The following is a 21,520-nucleotide window of genomic DNA, read 5'->3' as shown; positions in this document are numbered from 1 at the left end:
AGGTAGTGTTTAAGTGTTTGAATGGCCAATTCTCTAGCTTGCAAACTCCTATCAATCACTGTATTAAGTGCTTCTCCAGAGATATATGGAATGTATAAGGGGGGTGGTTGACCATACAAAATCTCATATGGTGTTGTCAGTGTAGCTGAATGGTAGGTGGTGTTATACCACCATTCTGCTAATTCTAACCACTTAAGCCATTTATGGGGGTACTCAAAATATATACACCTTAGATAGCTCTCTAGGCATCTGTTTAAGACTTCAATTTGCCTATCACTCTGTGGGTGATATGAAGAGGATAAGTGTAGGTCAGTTCCCTACAATGCAAAGAGTTTTTGCCATAAACTGCTAATAAAGATTGGATCCCTATCACTCAATATCTGTTCTGAAAACCCACGGAGTTTAAAAATATGCTCCATATAGGCTTGAGCAACAATAAGAGCTGTGTAAGGGTAACTAAGAGCCACAAAATGTGCATACTTATTCAACCTATCTACCACTACTATAATCACTTCCTTTCCTTTAGAATTGGGTAACCCATCTATGAAGTCAAGGGACACACTAGTCCATATTGTTTCTAGAATTGGGAGAGGCTGTAGAAGTTTCAAATATGCTGCTGTGTCATATTTACACTGTTTGTAAATGGAGCACCCCGGTATGAAGGACTGAACATCTCTTTTGAGCCCCTTCCAATAAAACAAAGAAGAGACCCTCTTGTAAGTGGCTTGAATCCTAGAATGCCCCCCAACTGATAATGCATGCAGCCAATTCATCATGTGAGTTCTCAAATTGTTTAGCTTACCTACTCCCGACTTTCTCTTCCTCATCAACTTGTCATGCTGCCAGGTGTATTTAGGGTGGCTTCCAGGATCAGATTTCAATTGTTTGATCAGTTCAACTACTATAAAATCTTGTTGCCATAAACTTTGGATCTGTTCTAAGAGATTTGCAGAAATTGTAGAAAGAGCCATAGCCATATTCTCAGCTCCCTGTATCCTAGAAAGGGCATCTACCATAATATTTTTGTTGCCCTTCTGGTAGTGCACGTCATAATTGTACCCCATTAACTTAGCTAGCCATTGCTACTGGAAGGGAGTTGAGATCTTCTATTCTAGAATATATTTTAAGCTTTGTTGATCTGTTTGATAACAAAATATCTGCCCATCAAGTACTGGTTTCATTTTTGTATTGCCATTACTAGTACCAAGAGCTCCTTTTTATATACAGACAATCTCAAGTGTGATGGAGCTAGGGCCTTGCCAAGGAAAGAGATGGGATGCCTATTTTGAGTTAGAACAGCACCAATTCTCACTCCTGAAGTATCAGTTTCCGCAGTAAATTTTTAGAAAAATCAGGCAATGCTAAAATATAAGCTAGAGTCAAAGCCACCTTAAGAGTATTGAAAGTAACAATGACAAAATCATTCCACACAAATAAATCCTTCTTAAGTAGCTCTGTAAGTTGTTTAGCAATAGAACCATAATTTTTCACAAACCTCCTGTAGTATCCTGTAATTCATAGAAAATCCCTTAATTGCCTAAGAGGAGTAGGTTGTGGCCACTATGTGATGGCTTTGATTTTACTAGGATCAGTGGAGACATCTTCCTTGCCATATATGATATGCCCCAAGTATTCTATTTCAGTCACTCCAAAGGAGCATTTACTCCTCTTGGCCAGCAATGAGTGCTCCTTCAAAACCTCAAAGGTGAGCATTAAATGCTGTAAGTGATCTTTCCATGTTGGACTGTAGATCAATATGTCATCAAAAAATATCAAAATGAACCTCCTAAGGTATTTTTTGAAAGTTGCATTCATCACCCTTTGAAAAGTGGAGGATGCATTGGTCAACCCAAAGAGCATGACCAAAAATTCAAAGTGGCCCACATGAGTCTTAAATTCTATCTTATGCACATCTGTAGGGTCCATTCTAATCTGATGGTATCCACTTCTCAAACCTATCTTAGAAAAAAATTGTGCTCCATAAAGCTCATCCATAAGTTCCTGAACAATGAGAATTGAAAACTTATCTTTAGGTGTATTCTTATTGAGTTCTCTGTAATCTACACACATCCTCTAGTTCCTATCTTTTTTTCACCAAAACCACAGGAGAGGCATATAAACTATTACTATGCTGTATTAGCCCTGAATCTAACAGCTCTTGAGTTAGCTTTTCAATAATATTTTTGTGTATAAGAGAGTACCTATAAGGCCTGATGTTAATTGGATTAGATCCTTCTTTGATGGAAATTTTGTGGTCATGCTTTGGCCTAAAGGGAGGGAAGGCCCTTGGCTCATTAAACAAATCCTCAAATTCTTGCAACAACTCTGGCAACCCCTCATTAGAACCCCTTCATCTTCAATGGCTGTGATGCTAAAAGATTCTGTCCCTATTGGCCTCTGAACCATCTGCATAGAGCAAATTATAGTAATGGTTGGAGTTTTCAATAATAACTGATTGAATTATTTGCCAATAGTTAATTTTAGCTTGGGCTGAGCTCCTCTAAGAACATGCTTTTTCCCATTATATACAAACTCCATATGCAACTTCTGGAAGTCCATTTCAATTTTGCCCAATAATAACAACCATTGCACTCTAAGCACCATATCACAACCTCCTAAGGGTAGAGAAATCACATCTGTCTCAAAAATTGTGTTCCTGCAATCTCTATGTGAACCCTTTGCTAGTATGGCAGCTTAACATCGTGTTACCATCAGCTACAATGATGTACATAGGGTCAGTTTCAGTTATCTGGCACCCCAACTTCTTGGCATATATTGAGGTCTAAAAAATTATGGGTTGCACCAATATCTATGAGGATGTGTAAGGGTTTTTAAGCATGATATCCTGTGATTCTGAGGGTCTGAAGGGAACTGCCTCCTTGTAATGCATGCACTAAGATTACAGGTTTTGTAATACTTTCCCCTTCTACCTGTTCTTCTTCAACCACTAGTTCCTCCACTACCTCATTAGGGACTTCAACGAGGAAGAACTAGTTTTTATCAACCTTGCCCTTATGTTTATGGCCAAACTGGTAGGGCTAATCACAATAGAAACATAGCTCTTTGCTTTTTTTCTCATCAATTTCAGCTTTAGTCAGGGATCTTTTGGCTTTGTCAAAGGTTGGAGGCCTATTTTGTGGAGCTATTATATTTGAGTTTTGGTTAAGGAGTGGTGGGGGGCCTTTTTGGGGTGCTAGATGTAAATAAAGAGTTCTGGATCAATGCAGGACTTCTGGTGGTGGGGTTTTTTAGTCTTTTGACTTGTGAATCCAGGATTGCCTCTTGTAGTTTGGCCAAGCACATGGCCTGTTGTAAGGTTTTGGATTGGAATAATCTAACTAAAAATTAAGCTAATATCATCCCTGAGCCCACTGAGGAAGCAACTTATAGTATAGTTTTCAGGTAGGTCAAGTTTAGACAGCAAATCATCAAATGCATCCTGATACTCTTGCACATTGCCAGTTTTCCTCAATTGCACAAGCTCAGCCATAGGATCCTCAGACACCTTATCAAACTTATTAATACATGCTAATACAAAACTCTTCCAGCTAACCCTCTTGCCATAGACTTTCTCAAAAATCTTATACCATCTCAAGCCCTTTCCATCCATGTTAATGGAGACAAAATGACCCCAGGATTCTTTAGGAACCTTGTCCAGTATAAAACATTGCTCCATCCTATAGATCCAGTTCTCAGCTCCAACTCCAGTGAAGACATGGAAATCAATTTTGGCCATCCTAATAGGACCCTAATGATGATAATGTGTTTGAACCAAATGAGGGGATGTATGAGCCAGATTAGGGGGTACTGGAATAGGATTCATCATAAGGGGTGAATTAGTCACCACAGGATTGGATAGATTAGCTTGATTTGAAATAGAAGTAGCAGAATTAACCACATTATTCGGATTTTGAGCAGCATAATCGATAACTAGCTTTCTTAGTTCAAAAATTACCTGATTTTGGGCAGTGATTGCTTGCTCTTGCTCCTATGTGTATGATTGTAACACATTTTCAACAAGAGCTTGTTGTTGTGAACTTATTTTCCCTATTGCTTGTTTTACCACCTCTTCAATCATCTTCATAGTATCACCAGATCACAATTTAGGAGCCGTGGTTATTGAATTTCTATTTTACCAGGAGGAGAATCAACTGTGCTCTGATACCAATGATATGAATTGATCTAGTTCAATAGGGATTTGTGGAATTAAGGAGTAATTTGATCAGAATTCAGGAGAACTATGAAGGAAAATAGCTCTCGAGGTTCGGATCCAGATCTAAAAATGAGAGAGAGAAAGTAAGAGAGAAGAAAGAGAAAGATATTTCATTTTTGACATACTTGATTCTATTACATGATTTGCATTTTATAGTGGGCTAACCCATTTAGGTAGAAATAAGAAAAAAAAATAATAACTTGCAGAAAAAATTACGTTCAGATCAAGACAACTAATTGCTTAGTTGCTTAACTATTTTTTTTTATCTTTGTATATGAATTATTCAGTATTGAATAATAGTTATTCTGATATTTTTTATCACAAAGTGATATTTTCTTTGAACTCTTATACTGTGATGAAGTTCCTAGAACTATGTTAGTGTATGATAAAGAGAGGATTTTTCGTATAGTTCTTAAATAAATTCACGATCAAATGATACGTCATTACAGAACGATGACGTTTATCGAGTGAAGGTTGTTGTGTGCCATATGGGTTGGTTGTCCTCTTAACCAAAGAGTGTGGTGACACTGGTATGGCATACAGATGAGATGTAAGGGTACATCGTCACTGAACAAGTGACTCACCTGTTGAGCGTTCTGTTGTCAAGAGCTGCTCATGAAATACATGGGTATAAATATCCTTCAGATCTGAGATCATCATAGTGACTTGCAAGCAACTCACTGTGCTTTGATGTCAAACTACCTAAATTTTTAATGCAGTGACGGAAGGCTACTGGGTATAGTCAAGTACTTGCGAAGTCTGTGTGTGGATTAAGATGGAATTGATCCCTCCAGATTATTGAAGTTGATGTATCGCTGTATTTTAATTTAGTAAAGTCTTGATCAGGGTAATCCATGAGATTGATTTGAAAGGTTAAAATACAATGTGGATGAAGCAATCTCGGTTGACAGTTAACCTGAGACCATCCTAAAGCATCCAGGGTCAAAAGGATGAATTATGCGGTAACCATGAGTATGGATTTTGAAATTTTTTTATGATAATTTGACCTATCTGGATATTAAAAATTATTGCTAGATGGTATCTTGATTAGTACAGAAATTGATTTCTGTGTTACCGACTTAGTATTTGAATCTATGGAGTCACGCACACAAGTCAGACAAAGTAGGAATGAATTGACCTATGTTTATATGTCCAATCTAGAAGTATTTGATTTGATTGAATATATAAGCTAACTTGATTGAGAATTGAGTTATGGGTCAAACAAAATTGAAGAGTTGACTATGTCTAGCTAGCACTACACATGAGGTTCAGGTTTAATCTCGGAGATAAATAATTTCTATTTATGATCTATAGAACATATGAAAGATTAGATTTAAGTATTAATTAATTTCAGATTAGATCTGAATTAGACTTGAATAGGTTCAAAATTCAAGTTAGATTTGCTACAAAAGTCTTAAAGACTTTAGGATTGACAGTCTTTCAAAATTATTTTGAACTGACTTTGAATCGGATTCGAATTGGATCTATTTTGGATGAGATATGAGTATTCCTACTTGCACTGAGAATACCCACTCATGAAGCATGATCAAAAAATAGTTTGGTGCTTATTTGGGGTGTCTCAGGTAGGTGTGGAAGTAGATGCAAAGTGGATGTCATAAGTAATGGCAATTATATCTCATATAGGAGTCCTTCTTTCATGAGTATTGGACCAATTCAAATCAGATTTGAATAAAGAGTCCTCTTCTCATTTGATCATAAAAATCATCTATAAATAGATAGAGTCTCTACCTATGGATGAAAGAAGAGAATAGAATAGCAAAAAAATCAAATTAAGAGAAGAGAAAAAGAGAAAGAGACAGACATGTGAAGAGAGAGGTCCTTCATCTTCTATATCTCTCCCTTTATTGCCGCCTCCTCTCCTTGGGTGTGGATTCTTCTTGGACATCCTATCTACTGGTGTGAGGTGTCACATTATCACATCTCATCCCTCGATTGATTATGTATGCGAAGCCAATTGGATTGGAGTTCATCTTGCTTTTCTACAGCGTCTGATGTGCATGTGAAGTAGAGGATCTGCATATCCAAACCTCCGTGAAGGTTTATATCAGATAATTTGAGATTTGATCTTTGGTTTCATTGTGATTCAGGTAAGGATTTGATCATTAAATAAGTAAAATATTAGAAAAAAATTTTAGATGCAACAGAAAAACTATTCCCTTCCCTTCAACTGATATCAGAACCAGGTTTAAAATATATACATATAAAATAAAATTTTTTATGATTATTTACATAAGATATAATTAAAATTTTTTGTGTAACATTAAATCTTATTTAAATCTATTTATATAAAATTTTTGATCTAATTTTGGTTAGATTAGAGGTGCCTAATTAATGGTTGATTGAGGTTGTTATAAATGTATTATAATAGAATTCTGCTATTGCTGTATTTTTTATGAAAAATAATATAAATTAAAATTTTATTTTAAATTTATTTTTATAAAATTTTAATTTTATTATTTTTCTTATAAAGTGATGATTATTTTAAATTTAAATTGGATCTGTTTCGATAGATATTTAGATCTAAATCCTATCATAATTCAGCACTGCGCGAAAGTAGATTTTACCAGAAATTAATTCTTTATACATTCATATTTGCATCTAATTATTTTTCTATTTGATATCAAATCTAAAATTAATATTTTATAATCAGTATAAGATAATTTTTAGATTTGATATGATGTATATGATATATCAAATCTAATTGGATTAGATGAAGAATATAATTGATGAGATCAAGGATATGTTCAAGACATAAAATAGTTTTATCAATAATTGCATGTTGATATAATTATATATGAAATTATATTTCAGATCTTAGTAGCCTAGTACTCGAATTGATGAGATCATCAGACCGTTCGATCATAAGAGATTGAAGAGATTAATCTCTCTTTTACCTATTCGATAGGTTCTCTTATGACGTGTAGGGGTATCGTTGTGATCCAGTTTAATGAAGAAGAAAAGTGAACAGACTTTTATGTATTATTTTGATCATAAATATATTTAAATTAGACCTAAAGTGATTGATGATTCATTATAATCGGATAAAATTTAGGTATAAAATTATTTTAGATCTGAATTACATATTACATATGATGTAATTGGTATTGATGTAAAAGTTATCATGATACATGAGATGTATGAATGAAGTTTAAATCATACCTATGTATGTTTAATTGTTAAACATATTATAAAAATTTATTTTCATGTGTTGAACATATGGTATGCTTCACTTGAAATATTTGTAGAATAGTTCTACAAACTGAAATACACATTTTACATACTTAATTTTGAATTAAGTTTGAATGATCTAGAATTGAGAATTGAAGATCATTAAGACACCACATAGTATGATGAGCAAAGGATTAGCATGGATCAGGTCCTTTTAATGGGTTAGATCTAGGGTTAGGAACACATATGGACCAAGTAAAAAAATTAATTAAATCTAATCAAGTGTTGAATTAGATTAGGTCAGTATTTCTCTAAAGCAATCTCAATAGTTGAAGTTTGATCAAGTCCATGTGTTTGACCCTAATAAATGGATCATGATCATGGCTCCATGGTTGAGTCCGAATCTTCTGGTGTGCCAAATTGAAACTAATTAATCAGTTGGTATCTAAGGTAAGTTTGGCAGATTCGATCAAGTAATTTTTAATTGGAAGCTATTCACCTAGATGCGTCTACGGTGAGTTAAAGGCAGATCTCTCCCGCTGATCTCACTTACCTGGCCAACATGATAGATTATATTTTGATTAGGTTACTAGTCGATTCGTGCAAACCCATGCCATTAAGGTGAATCAGTGTGACTGATTTAGATATCTTTAGATCAGTTTGTATTTAATCCTTTACATGACTTGGTGAAGTTAGTGAAAGGATTTACAGCTTGCAGGTTGACTTCTTCTCTTATTCTCAGATCAATGAAATCAAATCATCTAAATTATTAGGTCTATAAAATGATAAAGTTATGAGATAACTTGGTCATTGCCTTCCATTAAGGTGTGTGATAATGAGTCCAATATTTCAAATAAGTATTGAAAGCGTCACACACCTGGTGTCTATTATGTATTGAAATTATCATTCATCATATGACCATCATGATATACCTTCAGATCAATGCTCAAATTGGTCGAGCTATACTCAGACCTGGACATCCGTTTGTTGGATGCACTTGATAGTCATGTTAATGGTTGGACCTAACCAGGATTTTCAGTGGAGGCACTATACGCCTGCTGAAGGGATGTCTGGGGCAAAACCCAATGCTAAAAATTGTTTAGAGAAATAATTGGTTATGAACCTACCCATAGATGCACTAAAGTTGGTCGAGCCACACTCGGACACGAATGCAGTTCGTGTGGATTCTAGTACCCACTAAGGAATTAATGTAATTCCTCGAGTTGGAGGTAGAGGCTACCAATTCGCAAAAAATAGTGGGAGGATCTTTAGACTAAAGTCCATATCTTCAGAATTAAAAAAAAAAAAATTCATATACTAATAGGCTAATATTTTTTTCTTTCAGTTATGGCCAACATACTATCCCTCCATTCGCTGTTGGACAGCGACAAGCTCATCAGACCCAATTTTGATAGCTGGTATCGAAAGTGGAAGATCGTGTTGGAGCACGAGAGGATTTTGTATGTCCTTACAGATCAGGCACCCGAAGAAGCTGCAACCAATGCTCCTCGTGCTGCGAGAGATACTTACATGAAGTAGCTCAATGATTGCATGACTGTGCGTTGCATGATGAGGGCAGCTATGAATGATGAACTTAGTCGTAAGTTCGAGGATGCACAGCTTGAGGAGGTGATTCAAATGTTGAATGAGTCTTTCAACACTCTTGAGGATGCGGAGAGATATAAAATCTCTTGTGCAGTGTTTAATACCCGTATGCGAGAGAGAGTTTCAGTCACCGATCATATACATGATTGAGCAGATTGAACGCCTTAGCAAACTTAACTTTCCATTGCATGAACAGTTAGGCAAAGATGCTATCCTCAATTTGTTATCGAAATCCTACCTATCTTTTTTCAGTCATTATAGAATGATGAAGCCTGCAGTAAACTACCATGATTTGCTAGGATTACTGTAGACTTTTGAGAATGATCATTAGCTTCAAAAGAAGCCAGTGAATTTAGTGGGAGGTTCATTTGCAGGACGTCGATCCTCTAAGAGAGAAAAAAAGAAAAAGGTACAAAAATCTCATACCGTCGATCTCAAGCAGAGCAAACCGTCAAAAATTGATAAGAACCAGGCAGAGTACTTCTTCTGTAAGAAGCTGGGTTATTGAAAAAGGAATTGTCCTGCTTATATAGCCACCCTTGACCCAAATAGGCCTAAGAACAAGAGAAAGAGGCAAGTGGGTGCTTCACAAGGTATTTATATGATAACATCTTGTAATTTCTCTGTTTGTGATACTGCTACCTGGGTATTGGATACCGAAAGTCTTATTAATATATGCAATTCATTGCAGGGACTGCAGATAAGTAGAAAATTTTGAGAGGACGAGCGGTTTCTTAACGTTGGAGATGGAAGTCTTGTTCCAGTTCTGACCTTGAGAACTTTGCAGCTTGTCTTCGAGTCCAGTAGTGTCATGTTAGATGATTGTCATTATTGTTCCTTCTTTATGATGAATGTCATTTCTGTAGGTCTTTTGGCCAAACTTGGTTACAAGTTTATAATAAAGGATGATTTTTGTGATATCATTATGAATGATACTACAATTATGTGTAGATAATTAAAACGTGGTATATACATAATATCACGGCCTGTTAGTATAATGTACATACCTAGTAAATATCTCAAAATAGATAATGTCAGTGAATTTTACTTTTAGCATTGTAGGCTTGGTCATGTGAACAAGTATAGGATTGACAGGTTGATCAAAGAATATATTTTGGAGATAGATGATTGTAAATTATTACCTACCTGTAAATCTTATCTACTTGGTAAGATGACTAAGTCACCTTTCAAAAAAAAAGATGAAAGAGCCAGTGATATCCTAAGTCTAATACATACTGATGTATGTGGGCCTATGAACATAAGTACCAGAGGAGGATACTACTACTTCATTATGTTTACAAATGACCTATCGAGGTATGGGTATATCTATTTTATAAAGCATAAGTCAGAATCATTTGAAATATTCAAACGATTCCGTGCTTAAGTAGAGAAACAAACTGAAAAGAGTATTAAGATCCTTCGATCAGACTGAGGAGGTGAATACCTCATCAGTGAGTTTCTAACATATCTAGAAGAGAATGGGATTCTCTCACAATGGATCCCTCTTGGAACATCACAACATAATGGTGTGTCCGAGAGGAGGAATCAAACTTTGTCAGACATGGTTCGATCCATGATGGGCTTTTTCAGTCTGTCAATATCTTTTTGGAGATATGCTCTAGAGATTACCTGCTATATTTTGAATAAAGTACCCAGCAAGTCTGTCGATAAAATTTCTTATGAGATATGGACTGGACGTAAGCCGGTGCTCTCACATCTTAGGGTCTGGGGGTGTCCAACTTATGTCAAGCATTTAAAGATAGATAAGCTTGGACTGAAGTTCGATAGATGCTTGTTCGTAGGATATCCAAAGAAAACTAAAAGGTACTACTTCTATCTCACTGCAGAATAAAAGGTACTCGTCAACAGCCGGACAGTCTTTTTGAAAAAAGAGTTTCTTAGTGAAGGAGCTAATACCTGTGAAATTGAACTTGATGAAGTTCATGAGATGGAAGGACCGACACATACAGAATTAAATTTGATTGGTGAATCGAATTCGAAACTAGTAGAGGCACCATTAAGGAGATCCGGTAGAGTACCGCGTTAGTCGGACAGATACTATAATTTTTTGGTCTGGGATAACGATCCTATTGAACTTGATGAGAACGATGAGGATCTGATCACCTATATGGAGGCCATGCAAAGGCCCGACTCTCAAAAATGGCTTGAGGCCATGAAGTCTGAGATGGAGTTTATGAAGATAATAGTGTCTGGACACTAGTTGATCTGTCCGAAGAGATAAAATTCATAGGGTGTAAATAAATTTTCAAGAGAAAAAGAGGAGCGGACGGAAAGGTAGAGACCTATAAAACCCGTCTAGTTGCTAAGGGTTATTGTCAGCGTTATGGTATTAACTATGACGAGATGTTCTCTCCTGTGGCAATGCTCAAGTCCATCCAGATTATGCTTGCTGTCGTTGCACACTTAGATTATGAGATCTGATAGATGGATGTCAAAATTGCTTTTCTTAATGGAAAGCTGGAAGAAGAGGTGTATATGATACAACCTGAAGGGTTCACATCCATAAATGAGTCAAAAGTATGCAAGCTGAAAAGGTTAATTTATGAACTTAAGCAGGCATCGAGGAGTTGGAACATGCATTTTGATAAAGTAATCAAAATGTATGGCTTCGTTAGGAATGGAGAAGAGCCTAGCATCTACAAATAGGCTTCCAATTCTGTGATCATTTTTCTTGAGCTGTATGTGGATGACATACTGTTACTAGGAAATGATATCCCTACTTTGTAGAGTATAAAGCTATGGTTATCATCACAGTTTTTCATGAAGGACTTGGGAGAAACATCCTACATCCTAGAAATGAAGATCTATAGGGATAGATCTAGAAGGTTGCTTGGATTGTCCCGATCCATATACATTGACACTTTGTTGAAGCAGTTCAACATGGATAATTCTAAGAAAGGTTATCTTCCGATAGATCATGGAATTACTCTTTCCAAGAAAGATTGTCCGACAACTCCTGATGAGAGAGAGCGTATGAGTAGAATATCATATGCTTCGACAGTGGGATCTATCATGTACGCTATGACATGTACAAGACCGGATGTGGTCTATTCACTCGGAGTAGTGAGTAGGTACCAGCTAGATTTGGATGAGAAGCATTGGAAGATTACAAAAGTAATTCTTAAGTATTTGAAAAATATTAAAGACCAATAGCTTATCTATAGAGACTCTAATCTAAAACTTGTGGAATATACTGATTTCAATTTTCAGTCAGATTGTGATGATAGTAAAAGCATGTCGGACTACGTATTTACCTTGAATAGAGAAGTTGTTTGCGGAAAAATTTCAAGCAACATACTGTAGCCGATTCTGTATGCGAAGCAGAATACATTGCTATATCGGATGCTGCAAAGGAGACGATGTGGTTGCGAAAATTCATTATCGACTGGAAGTTGTACCTTTCATTGATGGTCCTGTCCTGCTGTATTATGACAGCTCCAATGCCATAGCTCAGGTGAAAGAACCTAAGTCACACCATCATACTAAACATGTTCCGCGCCGCTATCATCTAATGCGAGAGATCGTGAACCGAGGTGACGTCGAGCTTCAGAAGATTGACAAAAAGGAGAACCTAGCCGATCCCTTCACTAAAGCTCTCGAGATCAAAGAGTTCGATAACTTCAAATGAAATATGGGTATAAGATACTGCCCCGATTGACTTTAGTCCAAGTGAAAGTTGTTGGAAATTGTGTCCTAAAATCAATCGTGTGACGATTGAATTCATCCTTATATATAAATTATTGATTATTGAATAATAGTTATTTTAGTATTTTTCATCACAAAATGACATCTTCCTTGAACCCTTATACTGTGATAAAGTCTCTAGAACTATACTAGTGTACGATAAGAGAGGATTTATTGTATAGTTTTTAAACAAGTTCGCGATCAAATGATACGTCATTACGGGATGATGATGTTTATCGAGTGAAGGTCATTGTGTGTCATATGGATTGGTTGTCCTCTTAACTAAGGAGTGTGGTGACACTGGTATGGCATACAGGTGAGATGTAAGAGTACATCGTCACTGAACAAGTGACTCACCTGCTGAGCATTATGCTATCAAGAGCTGCTCACGAAACACATGGGTATAAATGTCCTTCAGACCTGAGATCACCATAGTGACTTGCAAGCAACTCACTGTGCTTTGGTGCCAAATTACCTGAATTTTTAATGTAGTAATGGAAGGCTACTGGGTACAGTCAAGTACTTGCGAAGTCTGTGTGTGGATCAAGATGGGATTGATCCCTCCAAATTATTGGAGTTGATGTATCGCTATATTTTAATTTAGTAAATCCTTGGTCAGGATAATCTATGAGATGGATTTGAAAGGTTGAAATACAATGTGGATGAAGAATCTCGATTGACAGTTAACCTAAGATCATCCTAGAGCATCCAGGATCAAAAGGATAAATTATGCAGTAACCATGAGTATGAATTCTGAAATATTTCTTTACGATAATTCGACCTATCTGGACGTCGGAAATCATTGCTAGATAGTATCTCGATTAGTGCAGGAATTGGTTCTTGTGCTACCGGCTTAGTGTTTGAACCTATGAAGTCACGCACACAAGTCAGATAAAGTAGAAAGAAATTGACCCATATTTATATGTCCAATCTGAAAGTACTTGACTTGATTGAACATATAAGCTAATTTGATTGAGAATTGAGTTATGGGTCAAACGGGATTGAAGAGTTGACTATGTCTAGCTAGCACTACATATGAGGTTCAGGTTCAATCCTGGAGATGAACAATTTCTATCTATGATCTATGGAACATATAAAAATTGAATTTAAGTACTAATTAATTTTAGATTAGATCTGAATTAATTAGACTTAAATAGGTTCAAAATTTAAGTTAGACTTGGTATAAAAGTCCTAAAGAGTTTAGGATTGACAGCCTTTCAAAATTATTTCGAACTGATTTCGAATCAGATTCGAATCGGATCTGTTTTAAATGAGATATGAGTATTCCTACTTACACTGGGAATATTCACTCATGAAGCATGATCAAAAATTAGTTTAGTGCTTATTTGGGACATCCCAAGTGGGTGTGGGAGTAGGTGCAAAGTGGACGTCATAAGTGATGGCAATTATATCTTATATAGGAGTCTTTCTTTCATGAGTATTGTACCAATTCAAATCAGATTTGAATAAAGAGTCTTTCTCTCATTGGGTCATGAAAATTATCTATAAATAGAGAGAGTCTCTACCTATGGATGAGAGAAGAGAATAGAATAGCAAACAAATCAAATTGAGAGAAGAGAAAAAGAGAGAGAGAGACAGGCGTGTGAAGAGAGAGGTTCTTCATCTTCTACATCTCTCTCTTTGTTGCCGCCTCCTCTCCTTGGCGTGGATCCTTCTTGGGCATCTTACCTGCTGGTGTGAGGTGTCACATCATCACATCTCATCCTTCGATTGATTGTGTATGCGAAGCTAATTGGATTGGAGTTCATCCTGCTTTCCTGTAGCGTCTGACGTGCATGCAAAGTAGAGGGTCTGCATATCCAAACCTCCGCGAAGGTTTATATCAGATAATTTGATATTTGATCCCTTGTTCCGCTGCAATTCAGATAAGGATTTGATCATTAAATAAGTAGAATATTAGAAAAATTTTTAGATGCAACCTGGGCATTCTGGAGGGAAACTATTCTCTTCCCTTCAACTTAGTCATATAAATGCTTTCCAACCTGAGCCACAATACTATAGCAGATAACTCATCCATAATCCCTCACAGAATCTCTTATACTAGAAATAACTAAATCGTATTGTATGTGTGCTCTAGGAGATCATCCTTATCCTCCTTTGACAATGTCATTGGCAAAGCATCTCTATCTTTTAATTAGCACCTTCAGCAATCCTTACTAAACTAATAGAGCTCGCATCTTTACACGCCAAAAATTGAAATCCTTTTTTCCCATTAAAATTTTCGATCTCAAATTTCATAGCCATTATGAAGAAATAATAGAGAAAAAAAATAAAATCACATAATCAAAAACTTAAAAACAAATCTGACAAACAAACCTGAATAAATCTAAATCTCTAGCTCTGATACTAGTTTGTTGCAAGATTACCTATTAATTAGTATGAAATTTAAAATAATAACAAATAATGACACACAAAAAAATAAGATAATGATTTACATGGTTTGGACTTTGGCCTACGTCTGTGAGCAAAGATGAAGAGAAATTTCACTATATAAAAAAGATGAAGAATAAAGAGTGGCGGTTCAAATAACAAAAGATGACCCTCCAAATAACAAAAGATGTGATTATAATACATATATAGCCATCAAATCCTAAAATATAGAGAAAAGATCATAATATCCAAACAAATCAAATAAAGTACAAAACAGATCGGATTCGTACTATGGATCACATCAAATTTAAGCCACACTCAACAAAGTTGACAATAATGAGCCATTGGATATGAACGAGTTGGCCTCAAACATACGATCCGCAAGTCCTCTAAAAGGTGGCTCCTAACAATAAACATGGAACCACAAATATCTTCATAGGATGATTAATAAAGGTGGAACATGGACCCTTATAGTTTTGACAATGACCATCATGACATTAGAAATCTTTTGACGATGAATATGGCACCATTGGGCACTTGTTCCAACCATAAAACATTCATCGTCAATTTCTTTCTAATGGCATTTAGCCTGCCATTGAAACATTTTTGGTAAGACTATGTTTGTCGTCGAATTAGAACCGATCCATATGGTTCCTTGACGGTTCTTGGACAATAGCTCTATCCACAAGGTTCCTTGATGTGCATTCTTGAACCTCCATAAGACCCTTCTAATGGGTCTAAATGATGGGTCCCTAGGTAATCATGATTAGGATAATTGAACCATTGGGCCGGACATCTCTGGCATGCATTAGCTCCCCCAGCTTGGGGAATTTGACTTCCGAGTCCCGTTGAATAGAAGCCTCGTTCATATTGAAGGGAGTTTTCATCGGTCATCATGCTTCCATTGTTGGACGCCATCGGTCCTCTTTCAGATGTCTCCTAGCTTGCATGGGCCATCCCCTGAAGATGTAGCAAGTGTCTTAGACCTTCGAGCAGCTACTGGTCCTGAGTGGTCTATATATTCCTCCCAAGGAATATCGAGTTGTTCTAGCTATGACGCTAGCTTGGGATCCAGCTATTGCCACCTTTTTTTCGACTCTTCAACTGCTCTAGTTTATATCTTGATTCTACTCCATTCAGATCATAGGTGTAGGTATTTTCTCAATCATCATAGGTAGATGCAATCATTGATCCACAACCGTCTGAGAAAGAGGTGGCATATATTTATGGGTATCGACATCACACCAAAATTCTTCTCGTGTCTTGTTCCAATTGGAAGAGACATGACTCCTATGGCTTACAGTGATGGCTAGATCGATCATTGACCCAAGTGACTCGTTCAGCTATTAGTTGACTGATAACTGGGAGCCTGAGTTTATTTTCGAGTTTTTTGGAGGCCACATTCTTGCTATTGCCATTGTCAATGACAACCTTGATGTAGTAATCATGACAAATTAAAAACATGATATATATATATGAAAATATTGTTTGGCCTCCAATTCATCTTTTCCTCCATCCGAGGCACAACTCGGATGTGATGAAAATGAGGGCGAGAGATATATAGCAAGAGTCTTCCTCGTGATCTTCTTTCCCGGGGGGATTCATTAGCAGACACTTGTTCTTTAGGCATCTCATTATGCTAGCTCTTTCCAACCTAGCTAGAAGTACGTACGTAGTTCAATGTTCTGATGGGCTATTGCATGGCGACTTGTCCATGCCCCTGAAGCATCAAATTAACTTCTGATTTGCGTGCGTTAGGGGTGGAACGAGGGTCTTTAATTTCTAAGCATTGAGCTTAGGCAGCTCGCCCTTAACTGAAAGCTGCCATGGTTGGCTATGATGCTGTTTGTTCTCGTCGCAGACTTGACCCTCCAGCTTGTAAGTCAACCTTCCTCATCACTTGATAGGTTTTATCTGGCATTTTTGTTTGTGTTACTACTATTTTGGTCATATCATAAAACTCCGAGCGAAGTCCATGGTGAAACCTGGCCATGCATGTATATTGGCTTACTAAAACGAACCCGTACAGCGAGCTCGTCAGATTTCTCTGGGTACTTCTACACTTATCTGGCAGCTTGCTTCAGCTGGAGCGTGAAGGCTTGGGAGTTGTCGAAGGCAATGCAGCAGCCCTTGAGTATTTTTTTTTTCTCATTTAGGTCCATGCTCCGATGATGTCTTCCGATAGAGCGCATGATTTTCCTCTAATTAAGGTGGACCACCAGATGCTGATTGATCCTTTCAGTTTAGCCTTTACAAATCGAAACTTGCTTTTAATAAGACAGGTGGTACCATTCGAATAGTCATCAACCAAGGCTGGCTAGTCTTTCAATGCTGCAGCTCCGACTACCCGAAGATTTGTCAGTCAAATGCACTATTTATTTTGTCATGATGCCTATCATGTTCATCCATATTAGGCTGCTGGTTTTGGTTGTTATTGCAGCGCGGTCTGGGCACGTAGAGTTGCCAGCATCAGAGCAGGTCCTGACATTTTTTTAGATCCGGAATCAAATAATAAAATAAATTTTTTTATTAAAAATTAATATATTTTAAATATTAATTATTATTAAAAAATTAATCTACATATAATAATTTTTTATAGATATATTTGTTAAACAGCGTGTAAAACCCATCATTAACTTATTTAATTATTTTTTTTATTATAATATTATAGAAAGCCATCTTTATACCTCATTGGAACATCAATGCAGAGCCTGAGACCTGGGACGGTCCCCCAGTTCGATCTGCCCTAGGGCCGGCCCTGGCCAGCATCAACCTCTTAGGTGTGGGTCAAGTTGGGTTGTTGGTGCTAGCATCAACCTCTTAGGTGTGGGTCAAGTTAGGTTGTTGGTGCTTCTCGCTATGAGTAGAGCTATCAATTTGGGTTGGACCCGTCAATTGACCCATCCCGTCATGTAAATGGGATGGATTGAGTTCATGTTTTAGCAGGCGGTCCTGACATTTTTTAGACTAGGCTAAATGAAAAATGAGACATTCTCTATTAAAATTAACATACTTTAAATATTAATTATCATTGAAAATTAATCTACGTGCAATAATTTTTATAGATATATTCATTAAGCAGTGTATAAACTATCATTAACCTATTTAATTATTTTTTTTATAATATTGTAGAAGCATCCTTGCACCTATTGGAATATCAATACAGATCTAGGCCTGGGCTAGGCGGTCGCCAGTTTGACCTGCCCAGGGCCGGCCCTGTGTTTTAGCAATCTATCTAAAAGCGGATTAAATAACCTGCCTCATTTGGGTTGTGGGTTGTGGCAGATTCGGGGTAGATCAGGGCAAGCTGGCCCACCTCTTATAATATATATATATAACCGCCCATTTGGGTTGTGGTTGTGGCGGATTCGAAGCAGGTCGGAGCGATCTGGCCCATCTCTTTTATATATATATATATATATCAAATTACTCCCAAATTTGAAACCAAATCTCCTTGAACTTTTTTGCCTGCATGAGCCATACCAGCCGTCGAGTCTTATCCATGCTAGCAGCTTCTCTATAGTGTATCTACATGAGAAAGAAAGGAGAGACCAAGAGAGCTACTGCTGCCACGTCCGAACGCCGTCACCCAGTTTTCATTATCTACTTATTTTATAACCTGATGCTTGCTATGAATCTTTGGACTTGCTGTTGATTTTACTATTTGAATCTCTTATTTATATTTTTATTTTGCTTGATCGTTGTCTTAATTGATTTTTTTTTGTTGATTGATAGATTATTAGCTTATTTCTCCATTATGTGGGCGTATGGCTGATTACTTGCATCATGACTGGTCTATGAGTATAATGAATCAAGTTGTAAATGTGGATGATGATGAAGTGCCTGAAGATTCTAAATTAGATAGTAAAAGTAAAACTAAATCTAGGGTTAGAAATCAAATAAGAGGATAAAGGAATATTCTAATGTTTGAAATTATTTTACAAAAATAAAAAAGATAAAGATGGTGTAGAAAGGATGCATGTAATGGATGTAAAAGCAGTATAAATATGGTGGAAAAAAATATGGGACCTCTTCTATGACTGATCATTTTCCAAAGTATCCTATGAGAAAGTTTCATGATATAGGACAAATGATAATTGATGCTGATAAAAAATAAAGATTAAAAAAATAGATCAAAAAGTTTTTCGTGAATTGTGTGCATCTGCCACTGTTCAATATGATTTGTCCTTTTCATTTGTTGAGTATCTTGGGATTAGGACTTGGGCGAAGTATATCAATCCTGATGTTGTTTTTATTTCTAAAAATACTATTTATAATAATATTCAGAAAGTTTATTTGAGGGAAAAAGAGAAGTTGAAACATCTGCTAAGATTCTCAATAGAGATTGCTTGACTTTTAATGTGTGGACTGCATGCACTAGTGAGGGTTATATTACTCTAATTGCTCATTATATTAATGATAATTGAAAATTGAATAGTAAAATTCTGAATTTTGCTCATATGTCTCCTCCATACACGGGGGTGAATTAGCTGCAAAGTTGTATGAATTTTTGAAGGATTAAGAAATTAAGAACAAGATTTTTTCTTTGATTTTAGATAATGCCTCTAGTAATAATAATATGCAAGATAATTTGAAAGAGCAGCTTTGTTTGAATGATAGTTTATTGTGTGGTGGTGAGTTTTTATATATGGTGTTGTGCTCATATTCTTAATCTCATTGTTCAAGAAGGATTGAAAGTAGCCATGATGCTTTAGTTAAGATTAGGGAATCAGTCAAGTATGTGAAGGGTTTGGAGAGTAGGATACAAAAATTTGATGAATATATTAAGGAGGTTGGTAGTATTGACATTTCTATTGGCTTATGCTTGATATGTCTATCCATTGAAATTTCACATATTTGATGTTGGAGAGTGCAATCAAATACAAAAAGCTTTTTCTTTTCTCCAATTGGTTGACAAGAACTATAAATTTTGCCCACATCCCTTGAGTGGACAAGAGGAGAGAAAATATTTGAGTTCCTAGAGTCATTTTATGAGACTACCAACTTGATTTTCGATTCTTCTTATCCGACCTCCAATCTTTATTTCATGCAAATTTGGAAGATTAAGTGCTTGTTGTTGGAAAATGAGAGGAATGAAGATGTGGTGATAAGTGGAATGTGCAAGAGGATGAAAGATAAATTTGATAAGATTAGGAATCTGTCAAGTATGTGAAGGGTTTGGAGAGTAGGATACAAAAATTTGATGAATATATTAAGGAGGTTGGTAGTATTGACACTTCTATTGGCTTATGCTTGATGTGTCTATCCATTGAAATTTCACATATTTGATGTTGGAGAGTGCAATCAAATACAAAAAGCTTTTTCTTTTCTCCAATTGGTTGACAAGAACTATAAATTTTGCCCTACATCCCTTGAGTGGACAAGAGGAGAGAAAATATTTGAGTTCCTAGATCATTTTATGAGACTACCAACTTGATTTTCGATTCTTCTTATCCGACCTCCAATCTTTATTTCATGCAAATTTGGAAATTAAGTGCTTGTTGTTGGAAAATGAGAGGAATGAAGATGTGGTGATAAGTGGAATGTGCAAGAGGATGAAAATAAATTTGATAAATATTGGAGTCAATATAATGTTGCACTTGCATTTGGGACTGTTCTTGACCCACGCATCAAGCTTACAATATTGGAGTACTTTTACTCAAAGATTGATGCAAATAAAGCAAAAGATATGATGAAGGAGGTGTGGACAAAATTGAACAAACTTTTTGAACAATATGCTAACTCCACAAATGCACCAAATAGTTCTTTTCAATCTCCATCCATATCATATATATATATATATGTCAATGTCAAGCAGAAGATTAATTAGAAACAAAGGCAAGAAAATACTTGATGTAAGTATCTCATCTTGTGCTCTTTTTTATGTTTTTTTTTTCATATTCATATTTATTTTATTAATTATATATCTAACTTGTATTTGAATTGATGTAGGAAATTAAAATATTTGAGAGCTAAAATATTACAAATGCTAGAAAATCCCAATTGGATCTCTATTTGGAGGAACCGAAACTTGAGTTTAGATTCTATGAAGAATTAGATGTATTGTACTATTGGAAGAGTCATAAGCATCGATTTTCAATTCTTTCAATAATGGCATATGATGTTTTGGCTATTCCTATTACTACTATTACATCAGAATTGGCCTTTTCCATTGGTGCTCGAGTACTCAACAAATATAGAAGTAGCATGCTTCCAGAGACAGTGCAGGTTTTTCTTTGTACTAGTAAGTGGCTGTATGGTTTTGTTTCTAATGGTAAGCTTGTCTTGTGCTTTAGATGTTATTTGATTTTTGCTCCTTACTACTTTTTTTTGGTGGCTAATTTTTTATTTTTGGCTTGTGTTTAGCTTTTTTATTTGGTTGCCTAGTGCTTCTTGTTTTGATTATTTTAGTTTTTT

The sequence above is a fragment of the Elaeis guineensis genome, chromosome 13 (genome assembly GCF_000442705.2).
Source record: "Elaeis guineensis isolate ETL-2024a chromosome 13, EG11, whole genome shotgun sequence".
Classification (NCBI taxonomy): domain Eukaryota; kingdom Viridiplantae; phylum Streptophyta; class Magnoliopsida; order Arecales; family Arecaceae; genus Elaeis; species Elaeis guineensis.
This window is presented reverse-complemented; position numbering follows the sequence as displayed.